Consider the following 22,015-nt stretch of genomic DNA (forward strand, 5'->3'; position numbering starts at 1 on the left):
AGATCAAAGGACACATTGACTAAGAAATCTTCTTGCTGTATAAGACCTCTTAAAGTGTTGAAAGGCGAAGATGTTATTTTGTGGACTAAGGTGCCTGACTCTAGCCATGGTATTTTCCATGTGCTCATATGAGTATACATGTCGGTCATGGAATAAGGAAGACCTAAAGAGTACCTCCACTTTTGAATTATGGTGTTGGTGAAGAATATTCAAAGTATCATAGACTGCCAAAAGAACCAACCAATCGGTCTTGGAAGAAGTACTGTCAGAATGCTACTGAGAACCTTCCTCCCTCCACCCCTGCCCCCTCCTTTGGTGCAAACCTGGGACCTCTTTTGTGAAGCAGCAGCGGAGGAGACTCCAGCCCTTGACTGGCAGACGAGAACCCCAAGGAAGGAGTCAAGACTGAGAACAAGCCGAATCATATTAAGTTGAAGGTGGTGGGGCAGGATGGCTCTGTGGTGCACTTTAAGATTAAGACGCAGATGCCACTTCGTAATCCAATGAAAGCCTATTGTGAAGCATAGGGCTTGTCACTGAGGTAGATCAGATTCCGATTTGATGGGCAGCCAATCAAGGAAACACACACACCTGCCCAGGTGGGCGCGGGGGATGAAGACACAATGGATGTGTTCCTGCAGCAGACTGGAGGCATCTTCTGAAAGGGAGCCTGCTGCATTCCTCCACATCTCTGTTCCTACCGACCCACGTTAGAAAACGGCAGTGTGGTTCCTCCACATCCTGACGACTACGGTACAGTTTCCTCTATTCTTTCATTTCTCCTTCCCACTCCTTTCTTGTACATCAAGTCACTGGCGCATGTGCACAAGCATACTGTATGCCCCCAGCATGTGCACAAGCATACTGTATGCCCCCCATTGGCTTACGTTGTTTTTCACTAAACAGACAATGATACCTTTTGATCGACCCCCGGCAGACATGGGATGGGGAAAGCCGACTCTGTGAAAACACCCCTTCCGCATTAGTGGCACAATCGTTCAGCTCTTCTCTTTCTACTTCAGGAAGTTATTTGCTCTCACTGTTACAACAGCAACAACAACAACAGAAAAGACATAAAAAAGTCCTTGCATACCTTGTTTGATGAGAGAACGTCCATGTTTATCCTTTATCATTGTTAAACCAAGGGCAATGTTATACCCTTTTTTGATCGTAGCTAGCATGTGGCAATCGGAGCAGGGCAATCTGTCTTTAGGCAGGAGTAAATGACTCTCTAAGAAATGAAGCTTAGAGAGTTTTCCCTTCAAGTCAAGCATCTTGTTTAAAGAATGCTACTTAGAGGCAAGGATGGGAGCCATGCATATCTTCTGGAGAGACCAGTGACGTGCTTGAGGCTCGGTACAGTAGTGAGGCAGCGAAAAGAGGAAGACCCTTCACAAGATGGATTTACACAGTGGCTGCAAAGATGGGTTCAAGCGCAATCCCCTCTGTGAAGAGAGCACAGAATCAGGTCACTGGACAAAGGGTTGCTCTAATTTGAAACCGACTGGAGGCGGCGAGGAACACTTAGAATCCCGGCCCAGGGACTGGACATACAAGCAAATGGTCTGCAATGGACGGGCATCTGTTTGGGTTTTGCTTTTCTATTTCTTTGAGCCATATCCTGAGCAGAGAGCTTGCTGAGTCATATGATATTTCTATTCACATTTGTTTATGGACGCACCATGCTGCTTTCAATAGTCTATTTTTCTGAGATGTCTGACAGTCAGCTTACAAGGGGATAGGAAGGCCAGTATCATTATTGCAGGTTTCAAGGAATTCTAATGAGTGGACCAATACTGAGGGTGTCCCTGCTTGTGAGTGAAAGTCTGTGTTGTATGTTCAGATGGGCAAGTGTATCCACATGAGTCAACCACCATGCCCCAGTATGTATCACGGAGCCAATGACATAGAATCATCTATCAAAATGCAAATATTCCTCTGATGCTTAAATGCTTCTTCTACCCCACTACTGTGATCCCAATTCTGCCTTACATATATGGCTGGACCAGAGGAGATAGGAACTGGAAATATGGTGAACCCAGGACAGATGAACCACCCAGGACCAGTGGAGAGAGTGCCGATGGTGGGAGGGTGGAGGGAAGGTGAGGGAGAAAGGGGGAACAGAGGACAAGGTCTACATGTGGCCTCCTCCCTGAGGGATGGACAGCGGAGAAGGGGGTGAGGGAGATGTGGGATGGGGTAAGATATGATAAAATAATAATAAATTATAAATGATCGGGGGTTGGGGGGAGAGAAGGGGAGGGTGGGGGAAAAATGAGCTGACACCAGGGGCTCAAGTGGAAAGTGGGTGTCGTAAGAATGATGAAGTCAACATATGTACTAAAGTGCTGGACACAGATGACGTATGTACAGATTGTGATGAGTTGTATGAGCCCCTAATACAATGATTATTTTAAAAAAAGGCAAATGTTGTCTGGAAGACACATACATGAGAATTCATTACCATGAATGAATGGAAGGAATTTATCAAAAATGTTTGATTTGGAAAAATCAGGAATAAATTATTGTGGGAATTTAAAATAACTTTCAGGGTTCAAAAATTCTATTTTGGAATACTTAATTTACATACCTGTATAGGATAGTAAGGCTGCAGGGTAAGGGCTTTACTACCTAATTAAAATAGTGCCATCTAGCGGTTAATAATTCAAATTGTTGCCAGGTGCCCAGAGCATTGTCACAAACCCTTGGGGGCTTTGTTTAAAGATTAAGCATCATCTCTAAATTGTTTGCTCATCTATTCTTTCACTTAATTTACAATTTACTACAAGTTGGGAATCTTGACAGGTGCTGTTTATAAACACCTGACCTCAAGGTGTTCCTAGTCTAGTAGGGAAATCCACTTGTAAATGATCACAATCTAGTGATGATAGCTGTTAAAGAAGTACATTTGGGGGACCAGAGAACTCAGATATCCGTTGGAGGCCAGGTAAATTTCTGGAAAGCCTTACCTGTGTACTGTGGGCACAACTGCAGGAAGTACGGGGGCAAGGAGAGACAGTGTTGAATTAATATCAATTTGCTCCAGTGTTGGATTTCTGAACCTGCTCCCTCATTGCCATTGAGTCGATGTGACTCATAGAGAGTCCCCTGTGGGTTTCCAAGACTGTAGAAAGCCCCCTCTGTCTCCCAAAGAGTGACTGGTGATTTCGAACTGCTCATTATGCGGATTGTAGAGCAACACATAACCACTATACCACGAGGGCTCCTTCTGAACCTGCTAAACCACTCTTTTGGGATATCCTTGGATCTGGCCCTACCTCTAAATCCAGAGATTGAATGAGCTTGTAGTTTGCTGCCAAGTGTAACTATCTCTCTTTCATGTGACAGACCCTCGGTCAGTCTAGGACAAAGCTTACTAGACACTGGGTAATAGGACAACGACCTTGTGTATGTTGAGGGGAATCTACTTATAAATTTATACATGCCTACATAAAATAAAAATCCTCACAACTGAATCAATAAGTACAATCATGATAGACAGAGAAACTATTGAAGTTGTCCAGGCTTTTTGTCTGACTTGGACCCACAATCAATACTCGTGGAAGCAGCAGTCAAGAGGTCCAATGACCATTGCCCTGGGTAAATCTGCTGCACAAGCCCTCTTTCAAGTGTTAGAAAGCAAGGCTGTGACTAAGGGGTATCTGACCCAAGTCATGGGATTTTCAGTCGCCTTGCATGCATGTGAGAGTTGGACATTTGAATAAGGAAGATCATAGAAAACTCAAAGGATTTGAATTATGGTACTGGTGAAGAATGTTGAAAGTACTATTGGGTTGCTAAAGGAACCAACAAAGCTGTCTGAAGAAGTACAGGCAGAATGCTCACTTACTTTTAACGTGATCTCAGGAGAGACCAGTCAGAGGCAGGCAAAAGGAGGCAGACCGTCTCTCTCCGAGGGAGCTTGGCACAGTGATTGCAACAATGGGCTCAACTATAAGACCACTTGTGAGGCTGGTGCAGGATCGGACGGTGTTTCGTCCCCTGTGTACGTAGGGTCGCTATGAGTCGGAACCGACCTGACAGGACCTAACGACAACAGCACAATCTTTGCTCATTTACATGCATATTTTCTTCTGCCCTGGGCTGTTTCTCATAGCATTTTCTTTCTTTGCCTAAGTCTGTCTCTGTGCAACACAACCTACATCATTCTTTTTTTGAGAAACAGGCTCATGTGTGATCCTGTTGAGGCACCTAATCTTTCTAGCTCCGAGGGCTGTTTTTCCTTAAAACACAGACCAATAATATTGACCTACCTACCTTAATTAGTGTTGGTAAAGTGCTTTAATTATGATTTAGTATTTCGTGCCATCTAAACACAAGCAAAAGACTTGTTATGCCTTTTCTTCACTTGTTTGAAGTTTCACTGTGTGAAAATTTCCCCTTATTCTGTTTTTGGATAGAGTTTAACACTTAAAAATTTTCCACTTCATTTACTTTTTAACACCATACTCCTTGAATAAGTCTTTTCACTTTCCTTCTAATTGGTTTTTATTAGTTCTCCTCCTTCCTTTCCCCTGTGTACCCCCTACAAACAGTGCTTTCTCATCTCTCGCCTCTTGGTATAGCTTTCCTTTGCTCTCTGCGTCTTACCTTGCTGGGCTTTTCTTTCTTCTTGTCCACTTGTCCACCCAAACTGTTCTCAATCTATTACTTCCAGTATCTCTGTCTTTGCTCCATGTGTCTGTTTGATGTTTCTTTCTTTCTTTTTTTTTTTAGATTGTGTATCTGAGAAGTTTGTCCCTAGCCACTGCCGATAAAGAGCTACATATTTAGTAGGCTCCACTGCCCACTATAGGAATACCACTATGCTGAAGTGTGGGAAGTGTGAGGTCTATAAGGAAGTAGCGATGCATTCACTCATTCGTTTATTAGATGTGGTAGGTAACAGACACTGGGCTAAAGGCTGGCTGTGGAGAGATACAAAGAAGAGCCAGATGGTACCTGTGTTCAAGGAGCTCATAATTTAACTCCAGGCAATTATGATACTATACAGTAGGATCTTCAGTGAAAGAGGCAGAAAATATCATGAGAATGCAGAGGCCTGAAATTATTGACTGTGCCTGGAAGAGGTGAGAAAGAATGAATAGTACATGAAACATTTAGGTTTATGCTTTTTAAACATCACATAGAGGAATTACTATTTTCCAGTGGGATATTTACTTAGAGAATCTGAAATATGAAGTTTCTATTAAGCTTCTCTGAGAAAGTGTTCTGAATTTTGGCAATAAGATGTGTGTTTTCTTGCCTTTGTTTGATTTGGGGTGTCTTGTCTGGCCAGCTCTGAAGATAACCAATGGTTCCACACTCCAGACTGGGGCAGATGATGCTAAGTGGTGTACTATGCTGAAAGGCAGTGTGTGTGTGTGTGTGTGTGTGTGTGTGTGTGTGCATATTAGGAACCAGTTGAAGAGAAACCTAAAGAGCGCTTTACCTAGTCATCCTATAAATTAAATGTCCTATAGATGTTTGCTGGATGGGGGAAAGAGAATATTCTGAATGGTGGATAACTTAAATGGCATTATCTTTATATGAAATTATTATATTGGGGACCTTGAGGGAACTCTGAAGAGTAGCAGGTTTTCCTTCTTGTTGCCCTTATTTAGACCACAGTTGAAATTACTTCATAGTCCTCAAATTAAAAGAGTAGGGTAGTGGAAGGAGATGTCCCACTGCGATAAATTACATGGAGATTTATGGCCAGGTTATATTCTTCTTTCCAAGGAGGATTTACTAAGGGATAATTGCCGTGGATTAGCACAGGACCTAATATCACGCTTGGAAATAGACAGACATCCAATATGGATTCAACCACATGTTCACATACCTCATTTCCAAGCTCCCAGATTTAGTTGAAGTTTTCTGAGATTCCGGATTTCTTTTTACATATTATTTTCTGAGATCCCAGAATTCTTTTTCCTTTCTGGAGGATCACATGCAACACAAGACTCTACAGAGTCACCATTCCTCTGCCCGTACCCCTTGTCTTTGATGGAAGCCCCTTACGTCATCAGATCCAGAAATTGTTCCCGAGACAATAATGTTTGAGGCCCGAGTCTCTAATCAATGCGCCGAATGAAGATAGTCTCTGTCTTCATTTGGTGCATTAATTAGATTAATGGCATTAGTAGTCCCTTCCTGACTTCATGCATCTTTGCCATACTACTTTCTAATTCCTCTACTGGCATTGATTTCTCTGCCCTTTGCTACCGAGCTTGGTCATGAATTTTTCTTGGCCATTGGAATGTTGTAATAAAGATTCTGACTCACATTTTGATCACTGACTGTTGAAAATATCTCGACTTTCATATTTCCCTTACCCAATACCATTTGGCACGTTATACAAGGAAGCCTGAACTCTTGACACTGGTGGGAAGTGGGAACACTGTAGACTACCTGGCAAACCCTTCTGCTGTCTTGCTAATGAGATTCATTTGTGCCTACTCTGCCTTACAAGTTCCTTGTGTGAGCAATACACTTTTAAGTTATTTTGCCATTCTCTTGACATATGAAGTATCATTCGTCTTGGCATCTGACCTATCAGTTGCATAGGATGAGAGGTAGGGTGGTTACATTCTGCTTTTGTGGGCTGACAACAAAAGAACTGTCAACAAAAGAAGTGTTAACTTTCCTCATGAAGTGGACAGAATCGGAAGGCATTCTGCTCAGCAAAGTTACGTAGTCAATCACACAAGGACAAATATTTCATGACACCACTGCTATAAAGGAAAACAACAACAGCGAGAGACAAGAAGGGGAGATTTTGAAGACAGTGATGAGGCTGGGGCTAGGAAGCAGGGAAAGGGCAGAGAGGGAAGGAAAGGGGGAAAGAAAATGGAGGACGAGGAAGAGGGAGAGGAAGAGGAGGCGGAGAGTCTATCGGGATACTCTTACGGTGTGGAGGCAATGGGCTATGCAATCCTGTATAATATGCTTTTCTTTGCATACATTATATGCCACCAATAAAAGGGAAACATTTTAAGTTAAAAAGTAAAGAGAGTGGTCACAACCTAAAAAACTCCCCATTTTCCTTATCTATCAGATCTAAACATTGGTCTGGGTGATTATAAACAGAGCAAAAGTAAACTTGAAACTGAATTCAAGTTTTTTGTAAGACACAAACTAGTTTCAAATAGAAACCAAGATAAAACAGTAATTTGAACGTGAAAATGTTTGAAAAGAATGCTTGCATGTTCCTATTTAACTGCTACTTCTCTGTTAAGATCATGAGAACATGCTGGCCTAGCCCGCTGGAGGACGAAGCACATGGAGCACAGTGCAGCCAACCTGCCATCCCAGTTACAGTGCATCGATCACACACAACTGGTTCCAATATACGCATAAGTGCAGTCAAAACCATAGATACTTAGATACTTCCGGTGCGTTCATCGCTAACTCTATGTACATGGGTCAGGCCAGGCCAGATCAGTCAAGGCTCATCAATATCAGCTGAACTCCCAGACCGATGAACTAAATATATGTTTATTATGTACCACTGAGGTTTAATGACTATTTGTGATGCAGCATTATAGGGGCAATAGATTACTGATGAAACAAATGTGGACATTGACCCTGGGGTAAAGAATATAAAGTCTCCAAACTTTTATTAATTCTTGTTGAAATGAGCAAGTTCACAAAGAAGCGGAGGGTTGCAGTACACTCCATGTTTAGCCCTTTGTCCTCCATTTTTAAGCGTGCATTTTGTTTAAAATTTGTTTTCATGCTGGGATGTTTAATAAGTAATTCCAAAAGGGAAAAAAAAAGCCTTAAGTAAGATTAGCAATTTGCACCTTTTTAAAAATTAACAGCGCTCTGGTGTTTTGATATTGAGCTCCTTTATCAATTTGCATCTTTAAAGAGGTGTAACCTTTCTCAGATATTTTGCTCCGTGTTCTTATATTTAACTAGCAAGACTTGATTTTTACATTGCTTATGTTGCGTTTCTTTCTGCACAATTAAAGCAAGGGGAAAAGAAGCAAAATAAAACCCTCCGAAAAACCAAAAACAGAAACAAAACAAAAAAACCCAAGGCTCAAGAATTAGAAATGTGCTGTACATTTCTCTAACCTAGGATCTTCAGAGCAGATAGACGATCTTACCCAAAGCAGTCCTGCATGTTGAATTTAGTGGTATATCCTACAGTTTCAGCAAAATTATCAACAAAAATTTCTGCATGTTTGAATGGCTGATATCTACATGCTGGCTTATTTATTAAACTGGCTCCGCGGAATAGTTCAAGTTTCACCCTGTCATGGAGTCTTGAACTCTGCCAATTGTATGACAGGAGCCATCTGACTGAGTATCTCCCATCTTCTACATTGCCTTGCCCTTTCTGTCCAAAGTTCTTCTTTCTCTAGCCAGCATACCCAGCAAGCTATGCTTGGAGATGTCTTGAAGGCAGATAGGTTCATCCACTCACTGTCACTCCTTTCCACTCACATCTTTTCTAAAAAGCAAATTCAGAGGGCCAGCATGGAAAACTTCTTTTTATTATCTAACAGTACAGCAAGTCTTTTTTTAGAGAACAAAAAATCCGAACCACCTTGTTCGGCAGAAGGAACAGTCTTCTAAACTAGATTGTTCATTGTTATTGTATTTTGCCGTTGCCTAGGCTCTGACACATGGTGATTGCATGTTTAATAGAACAAAAGATTGACCAACCCTGTGCTGTGCTCACTTGCTATGATTCAGTCCATTGTTGCAGCTATTATGTCAATCCATCTTTTACAGAGTTTCTCTCATTTTTGTTGAAAAAACATCAGATCATTCTCTTCAGACACGTCTTTCCTGGTCAATCTAAAGTTAGCAAGATGGATTCCCTCTAGCCTCGCTTGTAAGGAGAATTCTACTTGCCAAGATTGACTTGTATTTTTCAGGCATTTACATCAAACCGTGGACCACTTCTTTATTTCTAAGACTTAAGGTTGAGCCATAACAGTATATTTTATCAAATCTTTAATCAAACCAATTTATTTTTCAACAGTGGACTGTTCATTGCACAGTTGAGACTGAAGTGTAACCTATTTTTTTTCAATCTCACTAATCGGAAACAAAGCCAAACCATCAATTTTTTTTCTCCAACTATGCTGGTAATCTACTGAATTAAATATCAGTTGAGTGTACCTTAACTTAACTCTTGGTCACTATTTAGAATTGTTTGGGAAATCTAAAAGCTTTGATTTTATTCTTGATAAAAGCCAATTTCACCTGGATCTTTCTAGTATAAATGAAAACGATGATCTCACTCATTGCAGAAGAGAAACATATGAAGCATTCAACAGATCATATGCTTGTCCTTACCATGTAATTGAAACAATTTGTTAAATCTTGCTTTTGACCTCAGTCAAAGCTGGTTGCCATGGAACATGTGGGTGTGTTGTCCCCTGTGGCGATGTTCTTCAGTTATTTTTATGATGTTTTCTTTGGGGAACCTGATCTTGGAACTCTCTAAGGGATAATTGTTAATTAAAGATTACTATCATTAAAGTACAGTTTAATAGCCCCCAATTTCTTAGTGACTATAGTTCTATAATTCAAATTATATATTTAAAGATAAATGCCAAATCACTTAGAATATGAAGATGTTTGCAATAGTTACATAATTTGATGTTAACTTGATAAACAAAGTGTACGGTGGGGTCTAGCTTGTCCATCAGGTCACAGCCTGATGGTACCTTCCTGTAGGCTGGCCTTCTCATAAGGAGGGTTAAGGACTTCCCCCCCAACCCCTGTCTGTTTTCACCTTCCTGTTGAGGATCATGCTGAGAACTGCCAGAGCCCTGTGTTGCTTTCACTACCATTGGATCCACAAGACTTCGCACCCACCAGCCTGTGATCTTCCCGCGCATTGCATGTGCCGTGAGTCTGAAGAGGGATTTATGGACTAGTATCAGACTTCTGGACTTGATCTGGACTCGGCCGAGATATTTGCTTGATATTTAATTACTACATTGATAAATTATTGTTTTTAAGTCCTGTGGTAGTTACATAATCTGGTGCCAATTTGAGAGGATTATGAGTGAAGGGGTGGAGTCTTGTCTGTCAATCGGATCATAGCCAATGAGGCCTCTGTGTGGGCATGGCCTTCTCCTTGTACTTCTGGGAAATCTTGTTTTCCTTCTTGGAGGTGGGAGACACTATCTCTCTCTCTGCTCACTCCCTTGGAGATACTTTACTGACAAGACACATGGTGCTACACCCTGGGAGCTGAAGAAGCCACATGGGCCTACCCTGATGCAACTACCTCTGGAGCTGGAGAAGCCACGTAGAGACCCCTGCCAGCGGTGAGATTCTTACAATGCCACTGGATCCAAAGACTTTCTACTCACTGGCCTGTGATCGTTCTGCATTTGGTGTCATTGCATGTGTTTTGTGAGTCTGAAGAGGACCTTATAGATTGGTATCGGACATATGGGTTAATATTGGATTTATGGCCTTGATCTGGACCGGGCTGGGATGCTTTCTCAATATTCAATTGCTCTTGTATATAAAGTCATTCTTATACACACGAGTGTCTATGGATTTGTTTCTCTAGTCTACCCAGACGAAGACAAGTGCTAGCGAGTCTGTCCTGACTCATGGTCACTCTATCTATGTACAACAGAAGAAAATAGCCTCTGCTGGGCACCCCCGCCCCACAGTCCTGCACCGTCCTCACAACTGTTCTGATTCTGAGTCCATTGTTGCAGCTTCTGCGTCGATCCATGGAAAGAGAGGGTCTTCCTTTTTCACTGACTCTACTTTACCAAGTATGATGTCCTTTTCCAGGGAGGGGTCTCTCCCGATAACATGTCCAAAGCACAGGAGATGAGAAGTCTTGTCACCTTGCTCTAAGGAGCATTATGGCTATACTTCCATGACAGATTTGTTTGTCCTTATGGGGTTCACTGTCAATATTCACCAGTTCAAATGCATCCATTCTTCTTTGGTCTTCCTTATTCAATACTCAACTTTCACATACATATGAGAGGATTGAATATATCATGGCTTGGGTGTGGCACACCTTAGTAACATCCTTGCTTTTAGTCACTTTACAGAGGTCTTACGCAGCAGATTTACCCAAAGCAAGAATGCTGTTTGATTGCTTGACTGTTGCTTTCATGAGTACTTACTGTGGATCCAAGCAAGACATAATCCTTGACAACTTCGATCTTTTTTCCATTTATTATGATGCTGCCTATTGGTCCAATTATGAGGATTTGGGTCTTATTTATAATGAGTTGTAATCCACACTGAGGGCTTCAATCCTTGATCTTAATCAGCAAGTGATTCAAGTCCTCCTTACTTTCAGCAGGCAAGGTTGTGTTGTCTACATATCACAGGTTAATAAGCCTTCCTGCAATCCTTGTGCCTCATTTTTCCTCATAGAACCCAGCTTCTCCGATGAAATGGACTCGGCATACAGATGAACAAATATGGCGAGAGGATGCAACGCTGGCACACACCTTTCCTGATCTTAAACCATGCAGTATGTTTCTGTTCTTTTTACACAACCACCTCTTGATCCGTAAATAAGTTCCACACGGGCACAATGACGTGTTCTGGAATTCTCATTCTTCTCAGTTATACATAGTTTGTTATGATCCACACAGTCAAAGGCCATTACAAAGTAAAACACAAGAAAACATCTTCTGGAACTGTGCATCAGGTAAGCTCTGTGTGATACAGCAATGGTATCCCTTGTTCATGATCTCTTTTGAAGATGCCCTGAATTTCAGGAAGCTCCCAGTCAATGTACTGCTGCAACCACTGTTGACTGATATTCTGTAAGAGTTTACTTGCATGTGGCAGTAATGATATGGTTCTATAAGTTGGGCATTCTGTTGTGTCCCTTTCTTTGGAATGGGTACAAATTTGGAGTTTCCCAGGCATTAGCCAAGTAAGCAGCCTTCTCATTTTCTTGGCAAAACTGAGTGAGTGCTTTCAGTGCTTCATAGGCTTTTTGAAACATTTCAGTTGGTAATCTGTTAATTCCGAGAGCCTTCTTTTTGGCCAATGCCTTCAGTCCTACTTGGACTTCTTTCTCCAGTACCAGTGGTTCTTGCTCAAATGCTACTTCTCAAAATAATTGAATATCAACTTGTTCTTTTTGGTACAGTGCACCTGTGTATTAGTTCCATCTTCTTTTATTTTGCCCATAGAATTGTTAAAGACTGAAATTTGAGGCTTGAATTTTTACTTTAGTTTTTTCAGTTTCAGACATGCAGAATTTATTCTTCATTTTCACTATAAAAATACTTTTTTTAAAGATCATTTTATTGTGTTCTCTTACAACTTTTGTTACAATCCATACATCAATTGTATCAGACATATTTGTACCTGTATTGCCATAGTTCTTTCCTAGAACTTTATTTTCTATTGAGCCCTTGGGTTCAGCTCCTCTTTTTTTACCTCCCTCCCCCACCCCCTGTGGCCCCTTGATAGATTATAGATTGTTTTTATTTTCATATCTCACACCGACCGCTGTCTCCCTTCCCCTCTGGTTTCTTTTGTTCTTCCGCCTGGAGGGGTGTGTGTGGTTATGTGCCACTCATTGAGATCGGTACTCCCTTCCTCCCCATCTCTCCACCTTCCCCCTACCCTTTTCGCATTACTATTCCCATTCCTGTTCCTGGATTCTGTGATCTATTGCTTATATCTATGTACATGTTCCAGTCCAGTCCAGAGTGGGAAGCAGCACTGGGGTCATGATAGTGGGGGGGTGAGGAAGCCTCAAGGAACCAGAGGTATATTACCAGAGGCATATTGCACCCTGGTTGACTCATCCTTTCCCTGGGACCCCTCAGTGGGGAGATGTTCTATTGTCTACAGATAGGCTTTGAGTCTCTGCTTCGGATCCCCTCAATCTCACCAACACATTTTTGTTTGTTTGCTTGTTTTCTGTTATGAATCTTCTGATGCCTGTTACCCAGTCCGGATGACACCTCATGATCGCACAGGCTGGTATACTTCTTCCATGTGGAGTTATTGCTTCAATGTTGGATGCCTTCTTGTTTAACTCCAAGCCTTTACCACCCCAGATGTTATATCTTTTATTAGCCGGGCACCATGTGCTGTCTTTACCACATTTGCTTATGTGCGCATTTTGTCTTCAGCGATGGTGTGTGTGTGTGTGTGTGTTGACATCACAAAATTCCATGATGTTAGAAAAAAGTTTTCTTGTATTGAGGGAGGGAATGAGCAGAGGCCCAAGGTCCATCCGCAGCCTCAGTGTATTGCCTTATAAATATAAGTTCATAGGCCAGTACCTCTATTTTTATGGATTAGTGTGTTTACATAAGTATACATCTCTGCTAATACCTCTATCTATAGCTTTGCTTCCTAGAGCCTTCCTCTGTTTCCTTTTGCCTCCTCCTGTCCCACCATCATGTTCCCCCTTCTTCTACCTTTTAGTGCTTCCTCTCAATTAGATTGGTGTTGTTCTAATATCCACAGGATCTCTACACACTCCTAGATATTGGTTTTAATTCCTTAGTTGTTCCCAAAGTACTTTTTTTTTTGACACCACAAATGGTATCACTATATACATGGACTTCTCAGATGGAATACACAGAAATCAAATCGACTACATCTGTGGAAAAAGGTAACAAAGAAAATCAGTATCAGTAGCCAAAATAAGGCCATGGGCCAACTGAAGAACAGACCATCAATTATTCATTTCAGGATGAAGCTGAAGACAATGGAAACAAGTCCACAAAATCCAAAATACAACCTTGAGTTTATCCCATCTGAATTTCAAGAGCAAATTGGATTCATTGAATATTAATGACAGAACACCCGAGGAGCTGTGGGCTGACATCAAGAACATTATACACGAATAGAGCAAAAAGTCATTAAAAAGACACAAAAGAAAGAAGACATTAAAAAGTGTCAGAAGACTCTGAAACTTGATCTTGCTCATAGAGTAGCTAAGGCCAATTGAAAAAAGAATGACAAAGTAAAAGAGTTGAACAGAAAATTTCAAAGGGCAGCTTGAGAAGACAACATAAAATAATGTAATGAAATATACAAAGCAATGATACATAGAAATGACTGAATAGCAAAATGTAATGTTGATATAGGTAAATAAATAATTCTTTATTCTTTCAAAGACAATAAAAGGAGGCTTTTCTCAAACAGAAACATTCAAAGAAGAGTGAATATTTAAGGTGCCAAAATGCATACGAGTTGGCATAAGAAGTGTGCTTCATTTGAACATGTAGAAGAAGAGAGAGCTCCAGGAGTAGGTTACGTGTGAAATGAAACAGGGTCGTGGTGACTTTTGTTAGGTGCCATTAAGTTGGTTTCTTTCCATAGGGACCCTGTGCCCAACAGAAATAAACAGTGCATAGTCCTGCTCATCCTCACCATTGTTCCTAGGCCTGAGCCCATGGATGCAGCCACTGCATCAGTACATTTTACTGAGGGCCATCCTCTTTCAGCGCCCGTCCGCTTTACCCAACAGGATGTCCTTCTCCAGAGACTGGTCTCTCCCGACAATATGTCAAAATTATGTGAGACGGAGTTTTGCCACCCTAGCCTCTAAGGAGCTCTCTGGCCTTACTTCTTCCAATACAGATCAGTTTGTCCTTTAATACTATTCAATATTCTTCTCCAGCACCACAATTAAAATGTGTCTTCTATGGTCTTTCTTATTCAATGTCCAAGGTTCACAGGCATAAGATACAATGGAGAATACCATGGCTTGGGTCAGGGGTGCCTTAATCCTCAAAGTAACATCCTTGCTCTTCAATAGTCTGAAGAAGTCTCGTCAGCTGATTTACCTAATGCAATATGTCTTTGATCTCTTGACTGCCGCTTTCAGGAGCATTGATTGCGGATCCAAGCAAGACAAAATTCCTTGACAACTTCGATCTTTTCTCCACTTATCATAGTGTTACCTATTGGTCCTGTGGTGAGGATTTTGGTTTTCTTTAAATCGAGTCGTAATTCATACTGAGGGCTGCAATCCTTGATCTTAATCAGCAAGTGATTCAAGTCCTCACTTTCAGCAGCAGGCTTGTGTTCTCAACATATCACAGGTTGTTAATAAGCCTTTCTGCAATCCGGATGCTGTATTCTTCTTCACGTAACCCAGCTTCTCTGGTGATTTGCTCAGCGTACAGACTGAACAAGTATGAGGTGAGGATACCACCCTAACACACCTTTCCCGATTTTAAACCGTGCAGCATTCCCTTGTTCTGTTTGCACAACTGTCTCTTGATCCATGTACAAGTTCCTGGGGAGCACAACGAAGGGTTCTGGAATTCCCATTCTTCTCAGGGCTATCCAGAGTTTATTATAATCCACACCTTTGAATGCCTTTTCAGAGTCAATGAAACACAAGGAAACATCGTGCTGGTCTCTCTGCTTTGAGCCAAAATCCATCTGACATTAACAATGATATCCCTTGATCCACATCCTCTTCAGAATCTGGCCTGAACTTCTGGCAGTTCCCTGTCAACCATGTACTGCTGCGACAATTGTTGGATAATCTTAAGCAAAAGTTTACTTGTCTGCAGTGTCAATAATAATGTTCTATAGTTTGAACATTCTGTTATGCCCCCTTTCTTTTGAATGGGCACAAATATGGGTCGCTTCCAGTCAGTTGGCCAAGGAGCTGTCTTCTAAAGTTCCTGGCACAGATGCTCGAAAGCTTCTGATGCTACATCAGTTTGCTGAAACATTTTAATGAAGTATTCCATTAATTCCTGGAACAAGTTTGAACTTCTACTTCAACACCATGGGTTCTTGCTCATATGCTACCTCCTGAAATGGTGGAATGAGCACTGGTTCTTTTTGGCACAGTGATTCTGTGTATTCTTTCCATCTTCTCTTGATGCTTCCCGCATCATTCTACATTTCGCCTATAGAATCTTTCAGAATTGCAACTCAAGGGATGAGTTTTTATTTAGTTCTTTCAGTTTTAGATATGCTCACTATGTTCTTCCCTTTGGGATTTCTAATTCTAGGTCCTTACATACTTCAATATAAATTTGGCCTTGTCTTCTCGAGCTGCCCTTTGAAATTTTCTATTCAGATCCTGACTTCATCCTTTCTTCCATTTTCTTTAGCTACTCTATGATTAAGAGCAAGTTTCAGAGTCTCTTCTAATATCCACTTTGATCTTTAGGACCCAAGACACTATATCTTTTGATAGCCGGGCACCATCAGCTTCCTTCACCACATTTGCTTATGCACCCATTTTGTCTTCAGCGATCCTGTTGGGAAGATGAACATCACAGAATTCCAGATTATTAGAACAAAGTGTTCATGTGTTGTGGGAGCACTTGAGTCGAAGTCCAATGTTGATCTGCAACCTTAATTCTTAACATATAGACATACATATGCACATGCTTACATTTAGGTCTCTATAAATGTCCTTTGCCTCCTGGTTCTTTCCTCTATTTCCTTTTACTTTCCTCTTGTCCCACCATCATGTTTGGCCTTCATAGTAATTCCTCACGGCTACATTGCCCTTGATTAAGCCCCACTAGGCATCCTATGACCTTCCTTCCATTGATTTTAGTTCACTTGTGGTTCCCTTGTCCCTGGGTTGGTTCCCCCACCTTCCTTTTTCCCACCTCCCCTTCTCCCATATCCCCCTTGAACCATTGGTCCCATTCTTTTCTTCTCTGAATTATTTATGCTGCCTATCTTATCTAGATAGACATGCGGATAAATTAATAAGTACAAAAACCAGGCAAAACCAAATAAAACAAAAAGGAAGTCAAAGCCAACAAAACAATGACAACAACAAAAAACAAAAACAAAATAACAATAACAAAAGAAAGCCACTGACAAAAATGGAAAAAACCTATAAATAGTTCACGGTCTATTTGTTGGCCTCTTTGAGTGTCTTCCAGTCAAGTCTGATGGGGTGCCACACTCTGTCTCCAAAGTCTATTTTTGGTATTCCCCGATGGTTTCATCACTCTGCTCTCCCTGCTGCCCTGCTATATGCCCTCAGTCCTTGCCCCAGTGTGATGGGGCCAGACTGTGCACGATTCCCACACTGTGTCTCCAGGGCTGTCCCCCACAGCACCATGGTTCAGTGAGGGATGCCATGTCCTGGGGTGGAACCTGAGTTTTTCAGCACATTTTTAATGCAGTTTTGTGGTATAATTAGCTGCCTTGACCGATATACTCAGGTATATACCATACTTTCATATGTGATTTAAACAAATTTGTACTGAAATAGGGCTTTATTATGCTTATTAATTAAATTTTTCTTTTTTTTCATTCATAAGTATATCCTGAGAGGGATTAGGCAATCTAATTCTATGCTTTTTATTGTCATCTTTACACACACACACACACACACACACACACACACACACACCAAGTTTTACATTAATGGGCTCATTTCAAAAGAGCTGTTCTTGCATGTTGATTTTTTGGGTTTTTTCTTCATTCAATTTCCTTTTTTCCCCTCTTTCTCCCTTTCGTTTCTTTCCTATCCCGATCCTTTAACTGCAGGCTCAAACTCTTTCTATATAATAATATAGGTAATCCGATCCATTCTGATGATTATAGTTATCAAATTTTGCTGTTGGTTCCAAAATAAACCTTCCCATTTGCATCCCATGTCTGACCCCATCTTCACCTTGCTGCTGAATATTTCCATCTAGTTTTCCAGGTTGTTGTTAGATGCTGTGCAGTCAGTCTAACTCATGGCAGCCCTGTCAACAGCACAACAAAACACTGCATTGCCTGCACCATCTTATTCACTACCATGCTGCCAATTTGTCAATCAGCTTTCTGAGGGTTAAGTTCTTTTTTAAAGACCCTCTATTTTTCCAAGCATGATGTCCTTTTTTCAGGGACCAGTTCCTCTGGATAACATGTCCAGAGTACATGAGAGAAAGTCTTGCCACCCTCACTTCTAAGGAAGTACAGCATTCTGGCTGTACTTCTTTGTTGTTCTCTACTCTAGCATTCTACTCACTGTTCAGCTATTATATACATACAGGTAATTGAAAATGCCATGGCTGGGATCAGGTGCACCTTCGTCCTTAAAGTAACACCTTGGCTTTGTCAATGCAATATATTGTGTGATTTCTTGACAGCTACTACCATAGGTGTTGATTGTGGATCCAAGGAAAATGAAATCTTTGGAAACTCCCATCTTTTCCCCATTTATCATGATGCTGTTGACTGGTCGAGTTGTAAAGATTTTTGTTTTCTTCGTAGGGCTGTAACCGATAGCAAATGTTGTAGTCTTTGATTTTCATCAGTAAGTGCTTCAAGTCCTGCTTTCACCATGCAAATTGTCTAATCTGCATAACGCAGTTTGATAAGGATTCTTATACCAATCTCAGTGCTGCACTCTTCCTATAGTCCAGCTTCTTGGATTATTTGCTCAGAATACTAATTGACTAGGTACAGTGAAAGTAACAACACTGACACATACCTTTCCTGATTTTAAAACATGCAATACCCCATTGTTCTGTTTTAATGACTGTCTATTGACCTATCTACATGTTCCACATGAACACAATTAAGTGTTTAGGAATTTCCATTTTTTTGCAATGTTATCCATAATTTGTTATGATCCACACAGTTGAATGCTTTTGCATAGTCAACAAACAAGTGCCTATCTTTGTTGCATTCTCTACTTTCAGGCAAGATCCATCTGATATCCACCATAATATCCCTTATTCTATGTGTTCTTCTGAATCTGGCTTGAATTTTTGCTAGTGTATTGCTACAATGAGTTTTGAATTATCTTCAGAAAAATTTTAGTTGTGTGTTAGTAATGCTATTGTTTGATAATTCCTGCATTCTCTTGGATTATCCATAGAAAGATAACCCAAGAGAATGCATGAATCTCTGGAGTGGGCACAAACTTGGGTTTCTTCCAGTCAGTTGGTCGGGTAGCTTTCTTCTAAATTTATTGGCATAGTGTTGCCTCCAATTTTTAGAAATATCTCAAGTGGTATTCTGTTGATAGCAGGAGCCTTGTTTCACACAGATGGATTCCTAGTTTTCCATCTGACCAGATCCACACGTGTAATTCCTAATTATGTCATTGAAAATATTTACAAGGAATGAACCATTGTCTTGCAAAATCCTGTCATGAGCTCTCTGGCCTTGTTTCTATCACTAAGGCCATCTTTTCCATCTGCCACCTCTTCTTGTTTCCAACTTCCACATTCTGATCACGAGGAATTATCAACACATCTTGATTGTATGCTTGATCAATTTCAGATTGAACACCTTAGCAGAATTCATTGATTTCTTCCTCATTGGTATCAGTGGTAGTGAATAAATTTCATAATTGTATTAACTGGTCTTCCTTGTAGAGTTATAGATATTATTTCATCACCAACAGCACTTCAGGATAGGTTTTGAAATGTTCTTTTTGGCAAAAAATACAACTGCATTTCTCTTCAAATTGTCTTAACAGTATATTGGACCATGTAGTTGCCCTATTCAAAATGACTAATACCTGTCGATTTCAGTTCACTGTTACCTAGGAGATTGATCTTAATGCTCTCTATTTCATTTTTGATGAATTTCAGTTTTCCTAGCTTCATACTTTGTACATTCCAAGTCTGGATGATTAATGACTATTTTCATCCGTTTCTTCTCCTTTTGAGTCATGCCACACTAAGCAAAGGCCCGGAAAGCTTCATTCCATCCATGTCATTGAAATCCACTACTCTACTTTGAAGAGGCAACTTTCCACCAGCTGTATTTTGTTTACCTTCCAACCTGAAGGGTCTCACTTTCTGTCACTGCTCATGTTTCACTGCTGTCTTTAAGGTGTTCTCTGGTCAACTCTTTCAGAAGTAGATTGCCAGATCCTGCTTCCTATTTTGTCTGAGTTTGGAAGCTTCAATGAGATCTGCACACCATGGCTGACCCTGCTAGTATATTAAACACCAGGGGCATAACTTTCAGCATCTTAGCAACACGCAAACCACAATATACAAGTAGATGAGCGGTGGAGATTTTTATAGGTACCTCCTATCCAACATTCCCTAACCTTTTCCTCTCTTTCCTACTTTGTATGCTTTATTATTTCTTTCCATTTGGTCCTCCCTTGGCTGCTGAAATCTAGAACAAATATCATATGTTGCTTCCAGAGACTCTAGCTATCTTCTAGGGGACAGGAGGGAGCAAGAGCCAGGGATTGCTGGGATAAATGGGTGCAGACGGAATGGAACAAAATGTTTGGTTGTGCTGTAATACAATTGGTAATTGGAACCTAAAATTCTGATGATGAGTGTCATCCAGTGAGAATTCTATTTTGTTTTCTTTGGTGATTTTTAAAAAAAGACTCCAGAAGACTTCAGAAATAAGGAGAAAAATAGTTCTTATATACCATGGACACTCAACATCCTTAAAGACTCTTTTGGTAAGTGAATCCTGTGCCACCAGGATTTTATATTATAATATGGCATCATGACCACAGAATGTAGTGAGGCCAACAGGAAGTTCAGAAGCATTGTTGACCAAGGTTACTGCAGGGTTCATAGGTACTCAAGGATCTCTTTCAGTTCCCCACTCATCTCTTTTGGGGTGAATGTCATGCTTCAAAAGTGGGTAGGAATAGATACGTTTATTCTGTACATCAACTACCATAAGTCTCTTTCATGTTCGAAGAAGTCCCTTCCAAATTTGATACACTCTTCTTTGGCCTTAAAGGCAAAGCCACAGTGCATAGGTATTTTATATAGTTTATGACTACCTATGTAGATCAAAGAGGAGACTCTTTGACTCTGGGCAATGTTAAACAAAGCTTATATCATTAGATATAACAATTGCTGTTGCTTTTTTATAAGGGAGACTTGATCCAACTTCCACTGCTTAGTCTCTCAGTGTTCCCAGGAAGGAATGGCATCAAGAAAGTCCTGGAAATTATAGGAGAGGGCAATTGATTTCTCTTATTGGCAAAATAGAAATGATTTGGAAATGAATATGGAAAAATAATCAAGCACTATTCCTTCTGCTTCTGAAACATAATTTCATAAATCTTGCCCCCATGGATGACCAATAAAGCAAATGAGTCATATAGAGAATAATTTGCAACAGTCACATTTTGGGGTACCAGAAAAAGTGGGAGCTAATACTTGTGTTGGTTTGTAGTTCACTTGTGGTAATACTTAAATGTGGAAGCATAGCACAGCTAAAGATGCAAAAAAGAGAACTTCAAGTGCTTGCCTGGACTTTGTTCTTTAGTGTCAGCTTATCATACTCATGTTCCCTGTTCTCATTGGCCCATAAAGATAGATATTCTAAATCTGTTCTTGGGTGGGAAGGTAAAAAGCTAAGGATTTGTGCTGCCCCATAGGAAATTTCTCACTTTTTTTCTTCTTCTGCAGGGAGTGTTAGAGATAAATTGAGATGACTGGCTCTAGGAGGTCACCCCAATTTATTCAATGCTAAAAGATTAATATTAACTACATGGGTAACGTGTTTGCTGTTTAATCGAAGTTGAAGAGAAGAAAAATGAAAACGGGTCAAGACTTCAGAAGCCCCACTGTGTTAGGCCGGGACTTTTAGTCTGTGTAGACTAGAGACACTCATATGTGTGTTATAGCATAGAGCAATTGCATATTGAGGAAACATCCTAGCCCAGTCCAGATCAAGTCCTTTATTAGCCCTTAAGTCCCATACTAGTCCATAAATTCCTTTTCAGTCTCACACAGCACATGCAATGTTGCCGACTGCAGGAATATCACAGGCCGGTGGGTGAAAAGTCTTGTGGATCCAGTGTTAGTGGAAGCATTAAGATTAGCACTGGTGTGGGTGTCCACATGGCTCCTCCGGCTCTCTGCGTGTCTCAACAGTAGGAATGTGGTGCAGAGAGAGCATGTGGCCCACCTCCAGGTTGAAAAAGAGAAAGCTCCCAGAATTCTTATGAGAAGGCCACACTCAAGGAGGCATCATTGGGCTTATGATCTGATTGTCAGGTCTAGACTCCACCCCTAGACCTATTTATCTAGTTGACATGAAATTATGTAAATACCACACTCACTAGCTACAATCTTGGGGAAAAGACAGAGAGGGT

At 40.8% G+C, this 22,015-nt stretch overlaps 1 pseudogene; it reads left to right on the plus strand.

Moving 5' to 3' along the window:
- Nucleotides 1-374: 374 nt before the first annotated feature.
- Nucleotides 375-662, plus strand: LOC101659268 (annotated as a pseudogene).
- The last annotated feature ends 21,353 nt before the right edge of the window (nt 663-22,015 follow it).

Source organism: Echinops telfairi, unplaced genomic scaffold (genome assembly GCF_000313985.2).
Source record: "Echinops telfairi isolate 266 unplaced genomic scaffold, ASM31398v2 ScPeMD7_443;HRSCAF=831, whole genome shotgun sequence".
Lineage (NCBI taxonomy): Eukaryota > Metazoa > Chordata > Mammalia > Afrosoricida > Tenrecidae > Echinops > Echinops telfairi.